The sequence below is a fragment of the Budorcas taxicolor genome, chromosome 14, assembly GCF_023091745.1.
Source record: "Budorcas taxicolor isolate Tak-1 chromosome 14, Takin1.1, whole genome shotgun sequence".
Taxonomy (NCBI): Eukaryota; Metazoa; Chordata; class Mammalia; order Artiodactyla; family Bovidae; genus Budorcas; species Budorcas taxicolor.
Genome location: NC_068923.1, coordinates 28,953,414 through 28,966,815, shown reverse-complemented (window position 1 = coordinate 28,966,815; position 13,402 = coordinate 28,953,414). Strand labels below are relative to the sequence as shown.

The 13,402-nt window shown below is 47.2% G+C and overlaps 1 protein-coding gene across 8 annotated transcripts in view; it reads right to left on the bottom strand.

The window, feature by feature from the left end:
- The window catches only part of MTSS1 (MTSS I-BAR domain containing 1), a 161,096-nt gene that overhangs the window by 36,379 nt on the left and 111,315 nt on the right, over positions 1 to 13,402 (bottom strand). The gene's annotated exons all lie outside the window — the stretch shown is intronic.

The following is a 13,402-nucleotide window of genomic DNA, read 5'->3' as shown; positions in this document are numbered from 1 at the left end:
TGGCTTGGTTTTTCCCAAAATTCTTGTCGTACTTTTCCTTCAGGCACACCCTTCTCTAAGATTATTTTTGAAGTTCCCTTCCTTCCTCCTCTTAGAAACAACATTTATATCAGCATTTACTTGGGCATGGAGGAGGGGGAGGCAAACAGTAACTACAGATGGCAATTCTGCACCAAGCACTGGAAAGCACAATTATAAATGTTATGAAAACACTGGGGCTCATGAAATCAGAAAGAAAAGTGTCCCAAAAAGCACTATCTTAAAAAAAAAAAAAATAGACAAGATCTTCAAGGGAAAGCTGCAGGAATTTATTGCAGGTTTAACCAAGTCAATTTAATAGGAAAACAATCCCCTCCCCCATTAGTGCTCATGACACTGTTTATTATGGGCTGTATTTCCCGCTCTGCCTTCTCTCCTAGAAATGCCAGTGTGCTGCTTCACTTCCACCTAGTTTCCATTTTATTCTGCAAAACGATCAGGTTTCCAGAACTAAAACACAGTAGTGATGGTGATAAATATTTGATATTTCTATATTTTATTTTAGTCTAAAAAGAAGCCTCTGCAGCCATTCTTCTAAAACAGAATTTCTCAGTCTTAACACTATTGATACTTAGGCGCAGGTCCATTCTTTGTTCAAGGATGGTTCACAGCATTCCTGGCCTCAACCGACCAAAAGCCTGTAGCAGCACCCCCAGTTTGTGACATCCAAAAATGTCTCCAGACAGTACCGAGGGCTCCCTCGGAGCAAATTCTCCCCTAGCTGATTAAGTACTTCTGTAATAGAACCTGAGTGAGAGTTAAAGGTCATCTGAGGCTGACTTTCTAAATGGCCAGAAGGGTGAAATTCCTGGCATCTGAGTTAGTGCCGGTGGTAATCTGACCGTCTACTGCCGCCCGCACTGCTCCACCAGGGAGAACCAGTAGAGGGCGCCGTTTTCACACGCGCCACTTGCCTTCTGGGCTCCCTTCAGATTCTTATGAGCATGGACTAGGAACACTTGATCCCCGGAGAAATCTCTCCTATTTTTCCAGGGCCTTCATTTGATTAAAAGTTAATAACCTGGCGATGCAAGGAAACTGGCGCACTCACTCACAGATGGTAAGAGTGTAAACTAGTGCTTTTCTGGAGGACAATCTGGCAGCATTTATCAAGACGTGTCTTACAAAAACAAGCTCCCATTTTGACCCAGCAATTCTACTCTGAAAAATTTTACCTGAGGAAACAATTAAGGCCGAGAGCAAATCCTTACCTATGAAGATAGTCATGGAAATGTTGTTTATCATAGTAAAAACAAGAAACATCTTGTTCTAGAGAGCGGGCTGAATAAAACCCTAGGAGGCAGTCACATGATGGAAAAAGCAAGCAGTCAGCCAAAGTGCTGGAGAGTGATGCTTCAGGTCCCAGGAAGAAGTTGTTTGTTAGAGCTGAGGAAGTGCTGGGTCCCAAGGTGACTGCTTTGCACATCTGAACTCATTAAGTCAGCTCACCTGGTGCCCCATCTTACAGACAAGGAAAGCACCTTTCACAATCTGACCAAGGCCACACTGCTAGTAAAGGGGATTCCAACCCAGGCCAAACCTCGAGTCTGTGCGTTTATCCATTCAACACAGGGCACTTATTACAGACAAGGGGAGATGGGAAGCAGAGCTAAGAGCCCAGAACATCCTGCTAAGCTAACTTATCTACACACTCTTACGGGTATCAGGGCTTCACGGTCCAGCTCTCTTATTTCGGTTCCCGAGCCTAGAACTGTCCACAGTTGATACCACGGGGACTAAGCTCCAGTCCTCGCTAAGCTGCTCCACACATGACCGAGAGCTGTGTCACTGATTACCCACACCTCAGTTTCCTCAAAATAGAACGCCATGGTTGGAAAAGATCCCCTCGAAGCCTGGCTCCCTAACTCCATTTCTCTGGTCCTGGATTTCTGGTAGCTTCCCAGATATTTTCACAGATTGCCACTGGACATATATCATCCCCGGGAAAGCCCAAGGCTTCCCGGCAACAACTGAGCTGAGGTGCGCTAACAAGCAGCTCTACACAGACTGCGTGCACCACTCCACTGGGCTCTGCAGCAGCGGGCCCCTACCCTTTGGGCACCAGGGACTGGTTTCATGCAAGACAATTTTTCCACAGACCAAGGGCGGGCAGGGGGGCGGTTTGGGGATGAGTCAAGTGCATGACACTTCTTGCACACTTTATTTCTAGTATTATGACATCAGCTCCACCTCAGATCACCAGGCATTAGATCTCAGAGGTCGGGGATCCCCTGCTCTGGGGCACAGGGCTTCCTGTGAGAGGAGGAAATGAAGAACCACAGAGAAAAGTCCCAAAGAGCAGCTTCTCTGTCCAAGGGGCATGAGGGCAGGAGACAGGCAGCTAACCTCCTCTGTGGATGCCAGGACCCAACCGTCAGAATGACTGCGGATCTCCGCCACTCCGGGCCCCTAAAAATAGCTCTATCTGTGGATGTGCTTAACAATGTCTTCTGCTCTTCCTGACCCTTGCTAAAACTTAAAAACAAAAAAATCAGCAGGTCTGAAAAGCTTCAGAGGAAACTGGCTTTAGTTACAAAGCCAGAACAGACATCTGGACGAGCTCTGAGCTGACAGTGAGAATATTTATGGAATCAAATGACTGAGACGGTCTCAGCAGCTTGGGAGTGAGGACAAGATCCTACTTGTTTCTGCTTTCCCTGCACCCGGCACTGGGGCTGAGTGACGGAACCAACACTGACTGTTTTGGAGGGCAAAATGGTAGCATTTTTGGCTAGGTAGAGGCAGGGTGAGGGAACGGGTTTGCCTTTTGTTGAATGCATAAATATTTGTGTAGCTTCTCTGTGCATACAAAAGAAGATTCAAAATCAATACAAGATTCTTATTATCTTACCAAAGGTCTATACTGATTCAAGGTCAGCCTGGAGAAACAATGGTGTATTCGCTTTGTTCTTTTTTTTTAATTGGAGTATAGTTGAGTTACAATGTTGTGTTATTTTCTGGTGCTATGTATACACATGTATGTACATATATTCTTTCTCAGATTTTTTTCAATTATAGTTTTTTACAAGATAGTGAATGTAGTTCCCTGTGTGATACAGTAGGATTTTGCTCATCTGGTTTTCTATCGCTGCTGCAGTAAATTACCACACATTTACCGGTTTAAAGCAGTACTCATTTATTATCTTACAGTTCTGGAAGCCAGAAATCCAAAAATCAATTTCTTCAGGTTAAAATCAAGGTGTTGTGAGAGCTTGATTCCTCTAAAGGCCCTGGGGGAGAACCCTTCTCCTTGCCTCTTCCAGCCCCCACAGGCTGCCTGCACTCCTTGGCTCGGGGCACCTCCCTCCACCTTCAAGCCAGTAGTAGCGCCTTCACTCTTCTCTGACCTCCGCTTCCGTCCTCACATCTCTGACTCTGATCTTCCTTCTTCCTCCTTAGAGCTTTGGGCTGTACTGCTGCTGCTGCTGCTAAGTCGCTTCAGTCGTGTCCGACTCTGTGCGACCCCACAGACGGCGGCCCACCAGGCTGGGCTGTACTGGACCCATCTTAATAATCCAAGATAATCTCCCCATTCCAAGATCCTTAACTGAATGATATGTGCAAAGCCCCTGTTGTCACGTTCAGTAACATATTCACAGGTTCTGGGGTTGGAGGCATGGATGTCTTTTTTGGGGAGTGCATTATTCTGCCTATTAAAGATGAGTAGGAGTTGTTAATTTGGAGAATGTATGGGACACTGGGGTCCTCTGTCCAGAGTCCATTCATTCATCCTCAGATAATTAACTGAGACATGATCTCACTCCATCCACTCTGGCAGTGGCTGGTTCAGGGACAAGACAAGAGACTGAGATGTTGCTGGAGAGGCCTTTGGGGAAAATATCCCTGGATCTTAAGATCAACACACACAAGAGACCCCACAGGGTGAGAACAGGAAGCAGGCTGCCCAGCTGCTGTGGTTAACCATCTTTACAGCAGTGGGGACTCCTGCCTTAGGAGAAGGCACGTTCTGCGGACGGAACCGAGAAGGAGCCCCAGTCTCCGGGTGAGCTCACAAAGCTGCCAAATTAAAACACTGGGAGCCTGCTCTCCTGAACCTGGGGCTCCAGTTCTGCAAATACACACATTTCCTTATTTTTAAAGCCACTTTGATTTGGTTCTGTTTCTTGCCAGTTCAAAGAAGAGGGAAGGGAGCAACAGCCTCGTGCTTCCTCCCTGCACCAGGAACCAGCCTGTGGCCAAAAGGAACAGTAAGTCCGTCACTCACTGCTGAGGGAGGCACAAACACTTGATGACAACAACCTTCTTTCTTTCTCGTGTGATATGTTGAAGAACGTCCTCCCGTAACAAGCAAAGGGGTTTTATTAAAAAGTAGTGCACAATCAGTAGGCGATTGAAACGAGGTGATCTGCAAAGCAGACAATCAGTGGAAAGAAGTTTCACACGACATGTGTGAAACAGACTGCTAGCAGGACGCTGCTGTATAGCACAGGGAACTCAGCCCATACTCGGTGATGACCCCGGGGGGTGGGATGGGGGCGGTGGGAGGGAGGCTTCAGAGGAAGGGGACACATTTCTGTGTGTATACATATGTATGGCTGATTCACTTCAGCAGAAAATACAGCAACAATTGTACAGCAGAAAATAACACAACATTGCAAAGCCTCCTTTAAAAACCTCTATAAAGCCTCTATTAAAACATAAATTAAAATAACCTGGTTTTAATAAAGTTGAATAAATATATAGATAAATAAAAATAAAATAGAAAGAAGTAAAAAGTCTAGAGCTTAGGCTATCAAGTATGAAAGTGGGGGCACACGAAGACACAAATTCCACATTTATTCAGTATTGCATTTGTTTCCTAGGCTGCTGTAACCAAGAACCCCACTGGTTGGCTTAAAACAACCAAAACTTACTGTCTCACCATTCTGGAGGTTAGAAGTCTGAAATCAAGGGGGTTGGCAGGGCCCTGCTCCCTCTGAAACTTGCTGGGGAAGGGTTGTTCCCTGCCCACTCTGGTAGGTGCTGGCAGGTAGACACATCACTCCAGTTTCTTCTTCCATCTTCACCAGGCAATTTCCCAGCATGTGTGTCTTCACTTGAGACATACGTGAAGGCACCCTCTTCTCTGTGTGTGTCTGTGTCCAAATTTATCTCTTCTTATAAAGACACCAGTTGCACTGGACTAGGGTCCACCCTAATGGCTTCATCTCAACCTGATGACACCTGCAAAGACCTCATGTCCAACTGAGGTCAGATTCACAGGGACCAGGGGTAAGAATGGCAACCTATCTTTGTGGGATGGGGAATCACAACAAATCCCCTAATAAGTATCTACCATGCAACAAGGATTAAAGATGATAAAAGCTGGAGGGCCCAGCCTTGGAAGGATTCACAGACTGGCTGGGAGGGATAGCTATGAAATGGTGCAGGGAACGTGATCTTTGCAGCAATCCTAGGAGGTAGGTACTACTGTCCCCATTTTATAAGTGGAAAAACTGAGGCTCTGGAGGATGACAGGCAGACCCCAAGGAGCCTGCAAGCCCCAGCACACCTATAGCGGCTGCTTCCCACTGTGGCTGGTCTGGAGTCTTAGCACAATCTCCTTGCCGTCTCCTGAACTAGTGTGCGGGTCAGGAGGAAGAGCAATCAAGCCAAGGGGTTACGCGCTCAGCTCCGAAGTCAGACAGCGTAGATTCAAAGCCCAGCTCCCCCATTTGCCGGCTGCGTCACTGGAGGGTCTAACTTGCTTAGACTGAACTGTTGATGACTATATTCCCAAGAAATGATTCTGCCTCCTGGTATTTCCTGTCATCGTAACCTGAACGCACCATCCATGGGTTCCAGCTGGGGCTTCTTGAGAAACAATGTGAGGTATCCTAGATTTTTAAAAATCATTTTTGTCCCTAATCTTTTACAACTGCCTCATCCCCACGTAATCTGATGCCAATCTACATATTTTTTTGAAAAGCAACTTGCTTTTCAAATGTTTATCTTAGCTTTCTAAACATTCCACTTATTCAGAAACAACCAATCTTGATTTTTCACATTCATCCCAAAGATTTATATACCTTGTAATTAAATAATGTAACGCTGTACAACTGGCATATACAGGTTTTGGAACACACATCCCACCCCTGGTTCAGCGGACAACTCAGGTAGAAGAAATGTATGTACACAGAGAGAAGTCTACAATAAGTTAAGCTTATCGCAGGCAGAGGTCGGTACATGATCATAGAGAAAATAAAGAGCCCTGGTTACATCGATGGGCCACTTAAGCAGGGCTCTGACGTAGCAGTAATCAGTCAAGTCCTACAAGAAGGTGGAGGCCAGAGTAATTACCTCAGCCCTGGCTGGAGTGTCTGCCCACAATGATGTGCTAGCCAGTATGTGACAGTCCCCAATTCTCCCACATCTAATGTCATCCTTCTCCAAGGATCTGGCTAATGGATGAGGCACAGAAGGCAGGGTAACAGTACAAAGGAACAAAGCCAGAACTGTCCCATTAGGGCTCAGGGTGTGTCACCCCCAAACATGCCATAAAGAACTTGAGAAACGGCCAGTGCAAGAGGGACACTCTCCGACTCTCCTTTCTGTCTCCCTGAACGCAAGAATGGCATCTCCCCTGTGACAGGTGTGCTCCCCGCATCTGGAGACAGAAGGACACCCTTGTTGACAGAAAGAGCATTCGGGCTAAGCATGTGTAAACAAACCTTGTTACCTCTTTCATTAATTACCCCATGCCCAAACTCTGTTTAGATTCTGCCCTAATTGGGCACCCCAAACCTACATTTCTTTGTCCTGCCTATTTCTTACAGATGTACAGTTTCATCTAAAAGTCTGCTGCTGTTGCTGCTGCTGCTAAGTCACTTCAGTCGTGTCCAACTCCATGCGACCCCATAGACGGCAGTCCACCAGGCTCCTCTGTCCCTGGGATTCTCCAGGCAAGAATACTGGAGTGGGTTGCCATTTCCTTTTCCAGTGCATGAAAGTGAAAAGTGAAGGTGAAGTCGCTCAGTCGTGTCTGACTCTTCGCGACCCCATGGACTGCAGCCCACCAGGCTCCTCTGTCCATGGGATTTCCAGGCAAGAGTACTGGAGTGGGTATCTAAAAGTCTACAAGTTGCTAAGTTTGACTATTTCTTTAGTCCCGTTTCTATGAGTCCTCCACACATAGGAATTAAAATGCATCTTTTTCTCCTGCTCATCTGTCTTGTGTCAATTTTATTATTAGGCTGGCCACAAGAACTCAAGAGGGGAAGAGGGAGGAACCGCCAACTCCCTGACAGCTCCTTCTTCCCAAACATCTTCAAAGACAAAAATTCAAAAGGGAGTGAGTGGACCAGGGACTTCCCTGGTGGTCCAGAGACTCAGACTCCAGACTTCCACTGCAGAGGGCATGGGATCGATCCCTGGTTGGGGAACTAAGATCCCACATGCCATGTGGCAGAGCCAAAAAATTTTTTTTAGTAATAATAATAATAAAGGAGAGGTCCAGAAGGTCTGCTTGGGAAGGATCTCCTCTCTGTCAACAGTTATGCACCAACCAAGTGGTCGTTGGTGGAACTTGAAGCCGCAGGGCTGAGAGGTCCACCGGTCAACTGACTGCAGAGAATCTATCTCTTGGTGAACTATGCCTTCAAAACAGGGAGACAGGTTCCCCAGCTAACCAGCTCTTAAAGGTGTCTCCAGCCTAAGATCTCTCTCTGCTGTTTATTTTTATGTCACAAAGCTTGGGACAGTTGTGGCACCAGCCTCCTGCTAACAGAGACTGGAAAGGAAAGTTGCTATGAAATCCAGGACTGCTTCTGCAATGACCTGCAGCAGCTTGGAAAGCTGAGGGTCCAGTAAATGAGGAAACAGTGTGTCTCTCTCCTTCCTCTCAAGCCCCTGCTCGCTGAGTCCAGAACTGTGAAATGTCAGGTGTCTTTACAGCTTGAAGGCTGACTAGAGTGCTGTCTGAGCATTGCATCGCAGCAACTGCCTCAGCATTCAGCGGCCACTGCTCTGGCCAGCCCAGCGGGTGGCCCACCCCCCATCCCGGGTGATGCCCACGGCTCTGCGCCCACCACACCAGCATCACAACTGACTGAAGCTTGGCTCCCTCCTCCTACACTTTTCACTACCGTGTTTGGGATACTTTCATTTCACAAGTTTAAATGTTGGTACACAGGCTAAGAGGGCTTCCTAGGTGGCGCCGCTGGACCTGCCTGCCAATGCTGGAGACAGAAGACACGCAGGTTCAATCCCTGGGTCGGGAAGATCCCCTGGGGATGGCAACCCACTCCAGTATTCTTGCCTGCAGAATCCCATGGACGGAGGAGCCTGGCGGGCTACAGTCCATAGGGTCGCAAAAGGGTCAGACATGACTGAAACAACTTAGTATACACACACACACACACACAGGCTTCAAAAGGGACACACACACACATACAGGCTTCAAAAGGGAAAGTGAGAGTCCTGTACACACACACACACACACACGGGCTTCAAAAGGGAGAGTCCTGTACACACACACACACACACACACACACATGCTTCAAAAGGGAGAGTGAGAGTCCTGTACACACACACACACACACACACACACACACAGGGCTTCAAAAGGGAAAGTGAGAGTCCTGACACACACACACACACACACACACACACACACACGGGCTTCAAAAGGGACACACACACACACACACACGAGCTTCAAAAGACACACACACACACACACACACACGGGCTTCAAAAGGGACACACACACACACACGAGCTTCAAAAGAGACACACACACACACACACACACACACACACACACACACACACACACACACACGGGCTTCAAAAGGGAAAGTGAGAGTCCTGAAGTGGAACCTGGGTATAAACCCAAATTCCATACATATAATTATACAAACTTGGGAAATAGAGATTTTTTTTGTCTCTCCTTATAACATTTTGTTTCGTGTGTGTGTGTGTGTGTGTGTGTCTCTTTTGAAGCTCGTGTGTGTGTGTGTGTGTGTGTGGATATAGAAAAAGAGAGGTAGGAGGCTGTTTCTATACTATACACATGAAGCACAGCAGGCAAGAGCATATGCTCTCTGGGCAAAACCGAGTTCAGAGCACATCATTTTATTCATACGTTTGAATGAAAATGAATATTGAATTAGTCAGGACCTATGTCCCTTTTAGTTTTACAGGTGTCAAAACTAAAATTCTTACTCTTTTGTTAATGATAGATGTTTCTGTTTTGATCATAGTGAAGCTTGAAAATTATCATGAGATTAATTTCCTCATATGCTTGAAGTTTTAACCCTTCTTTGTTGGGGTTTATATACAATCAGATGTACACAGCATTAGCGTCTGATATTTTTTTCATATTTTTCCTGTGATTTGGGATGTTTTACCTTTTTACTAGTCTTGAAGATGGCTTCTTTATTTGCAATTATGCTAACTGCACTCTGAGACTTTAATAAAAGATTTTTTTGGTTTTGAAAAAAAAATATTAAATAAACCTGAATTCTAAGAGGAAGAAGGGAACTCAATTCTGATGCCCAGAGAGGCTCAACTGTGATGCGCCAGACAACAAAGTCCATGCTTTATGCAAAGGTTCAGTCCAAGGAACCAAATCGGAAGGCCGTTAGGTGGACCCCTACTGCACGATCAACAACAGGGTCATCGGGAGCCCTAGGGACCCCAGGCAGGGAGACCTCAGCTGGAAGTGGGCACACCTGCCCGAAGCTCTAGAAAGCATAACTTCCTGGTGACCTCCAGACTGGATTAGATGACCCTCTTTACCATTTTAAGAGAAGTGATCTTATGGCGATCAGGATGCTGGAGGAGAGATTAGCAGCATCCCATATTCCACAAACACCGAGGAGACGCTGCTGTGGTCTGACTCCTGTGCGGTGAGCAGAAGAGACAGCCCCCCCACCCCATGGGACGGGGCTCATCTAAACTCAGAAGCCACAGATTTCAGGGTGACCTGCAGGCTGGGAGGTGCCTTGGAAAGTTCAGGAAGCAACAAATCAGCAGTGCCTTGCTGCTCAGCACCCACTGCTTGCCTATAACAAGCAGAGAAGCCCCGGGCGCCCCCTCAGGAGTCCTGCCCTTACTGCCATTTCTCCTGCTCAGAGAAACGCGTCCGTGTCCTTCACTGTGTCCTTGTGAGGCGGCCGGCTCCTTTCAAGGGCACCATCATTTTCATTAAAGGTCAAAGGAGGCACTCAGACTATCCGAACATCAAACCAACAAACTGTGTTTCTCCTGGCTTCATTAGCATTTTATTTTTATCCTTAGGCACGAAAAGATGGACCACTGGGAGAGATGGCCTCATTTGATGCCCTGTATCTGTTTACATGGAGCGGAGAGTGAGGGATAAACAATCAGCTCCTGGTCTTACAAGCTACCCTGCAGATCTTCTATCATTTACATCAGCCACATAAGGGAGCCCCGCTCAGGGGAGGCACTGGTCATCACAGATCACTGAAGACTGTCCAAATACTTTATTATGTTAGTCCTGAAAATGGCTTCAAAACTATCCAAACACTTCTGTTGTTGTGCTGTGCTCAGCTGTGTCCGACCCTTTGCAACCCTACGGACTGTAGCCTTCCAGGCTCCTCTGTCCATGGGATTCTCTAGGCAAGAATACTGGAGTGGGTTGCCATGCCCTCCTCCAGGGGATCTTTCTGACCCAGGGATCGAACCCACATCTCTGGTGTCTTTGGCATTGGCAGGCAGATTCTTTACCACTGCGCCAGCTTTATGAATGTGCTATTTAAATCATCACAATATTCCTGCAACAAGTACACAATCTGATTCCAAGGAAACAAACGAATGAGAAACATGAGTAGTATTTTAAGCAGTGGAAGGATCTGACCCTTTGTCTTCATGAGGTGGCTTAGGTCAAAAGTAGAAAAACTTTAAAAGATTTTCAAAAATAAACCCTGAAAGCTCCCGGACAAAGGAAGTGTAACTTCCCTTTGGCTACAATGGCAAACCTAACATGCTTCCACCTTCAAGGAAGAGAAAAACAGGCAGTTTCCTGTGCAGAAACTGTATTCTTGGACTCCTGTATGTGGCCGAGATACGTGGGACAATCCAGGTTGGTGTTCACGGGACACACAATACTGTGCGTGCAATTAAAGCCAAGGAAGGTCAGCGACACATTTTGGGAAGACATCCTTGTGCCCGTGTGTGGGTGCGGTGGAAGATACTGCAAACTTATCAGCTGCCAAAATCACCTTTCCCAACTTCTCCCACTTCACGACTTTTCCAAAAGCAGAGGAAACAAGAAAAAAAAAGAAAACACACACACACACACACACACACACACACACAGTCCCACCACCATCTGGCGGCTTGAGACCAGCAAGCACGAGATTCTGGCAGGCACAGTACTGGCAGCCACAAAGACCGATATTCCTCTTTCTTTGTTGCTGTTTTAAAAGCAAGGCGAGACTGGTAATGTGGAAACACAACACGAACACGCTCACACTTCTAGGAAAAACCAGAGTAGCAGCGAAGGCATTCCGATGGCGACTCGGCCCGCCTTCGTCTCTGATGGAGTGGAGCCTGGTTGAAAAGCTCGGGCGGGGGAGTCACCCGGAAAATGCCGCTGGCTCCCCGACACCTATCACCATGCACACCCGCTGCCAGGGTCTGCCTCAGGGGTACGGGCGCAGAAAGATGCTCCCACCAGGGCCAGGCTGCAGGGACTCGAGGACACCAGCTCATGCCAGCAAAGCAAATGTAGGCTGATGTGCAAAACCACACATCATTTTCCTAGCTCATGAAGCTGAACTGTCAGGCAGATAAGATGCTCGCAGCCGCTGATCTGAGCATTACCTCCCAGGCAGTTTTCAGGTAAATCAGGGGGTCACTTGATGAATTTAGAAGAAGAGGAGGGCAGTTCATGGTTTTAGGGGTCAGAGTCAGAGTCTGAGGCACCCACTTCCTCCAAAGGGATGAGACTCCAGAAAGCGGGTCCGTGATGCCACCCTCAGGCTCTACTGCTATTGCTGAAAACCTCCAGTATCTGGAATCAGGTTTCTCTTGAGTGTTGCTGGCCTAAGTACTACTCTGTCCCTTTAAGGGGCTTCTGTACCTCCCTGAACCACACCAGAATGTGCTGACTTTACCATCTCTCAGGAAGCAATTCTGCTGCTTTCCAAATTATTAAGAATAGCTACCATCTACTCAGTGTTGGCAATCTAACAGGCACTTACAAGCACAATGTGTTCAATTTTAAAATCTCATTATATGCCTCCTGTAGGTATCATGGTCAGATAGGAATTATTATCCTCATTTTACAGATGAGGCAAAAGGACTCAGAGAAGTTAAGCAACTTGCCCATGGTGGCACAGGAGAATTCAGGATTTTCATCCAGGGCTTAGTCCATAGTTAGAACCGTTCTTGAGAACATCTCGCTGTTGCGAATATGCACTAACGTATTTAGTGGATGAGAAGGTAGCTTTTTGCTCCCCATCCCCATTCTGTGACTGAAGGAAAACAAAAATCTCAGCACTGTCTCAGGACTGTCTCAGGACTGTCTCAGCACGCATCGCCCCCTGCCAGCTTCCTGTGGCACGGAGGTACTGTTTAGTCAAGCAGGGGACCCTTCCCTACTGGCCACAGCTCACCCTTTAAGCTACTGACCCATCCCAGGAGGGGCCGCTGCAGGATAGTGTCCCAGAAATGGCCCGGCCCTGCTCAGCTGAACTCAGTATCCCATGGTTTTCTATCAACACTGACATCTTGTAAAACAGCACATAATGGGATGTGTGCACATCTTTGGACATAGTAGGTGCTCAACAAACGTAAGTGGGACTGGCAGACACACCAAGCTTTGAGTACTGAGCCTGTAATACCCCTTCTTCCCAATTCTCTTAGTCCATCTCCCTCCTCCCCACTCTACTCCACACTAACGAGGAACCTGTCAGGAGAAGCTAAGATTTAAGATTCTAAGGGAAAAGTGGCTACATTTGGGCCGGGACTCCACTGCTGGCTCCATAAACTCCAGGCAGAGTTCCATTTTGCAGCTAACTTCCCAGCCAAATTCATCTAAGATCATTCGAATGGACTTATTACCATCTTAGTGTCTTCTTCCCCTTGATTTCTATCTGGGGTTGTACCTTCCCCAATGGTTCCTGAATGACTGGGTGGTTTCTGATCAAACAGCAACTGAAATTCTAACCCTGTATAGCCATCAGGAGGTTGGCTCTTACAGCCAAAAACGAGAAAGCAGCTCTAAAGCTCTGGCAGGCAAGAAAGCAGCACAACCAAGGTGTCCTTGGCCAGCCCTCCCTCCCAACCTCCACCTGTTTACAAAGAGTGGTGCGTGCACGTTCAGTCGTGTCTGACTCTTTGCAACTCCACAGACTGGAGCCCACCAGGCTCCTCTGTCCATATGAACTTCTGG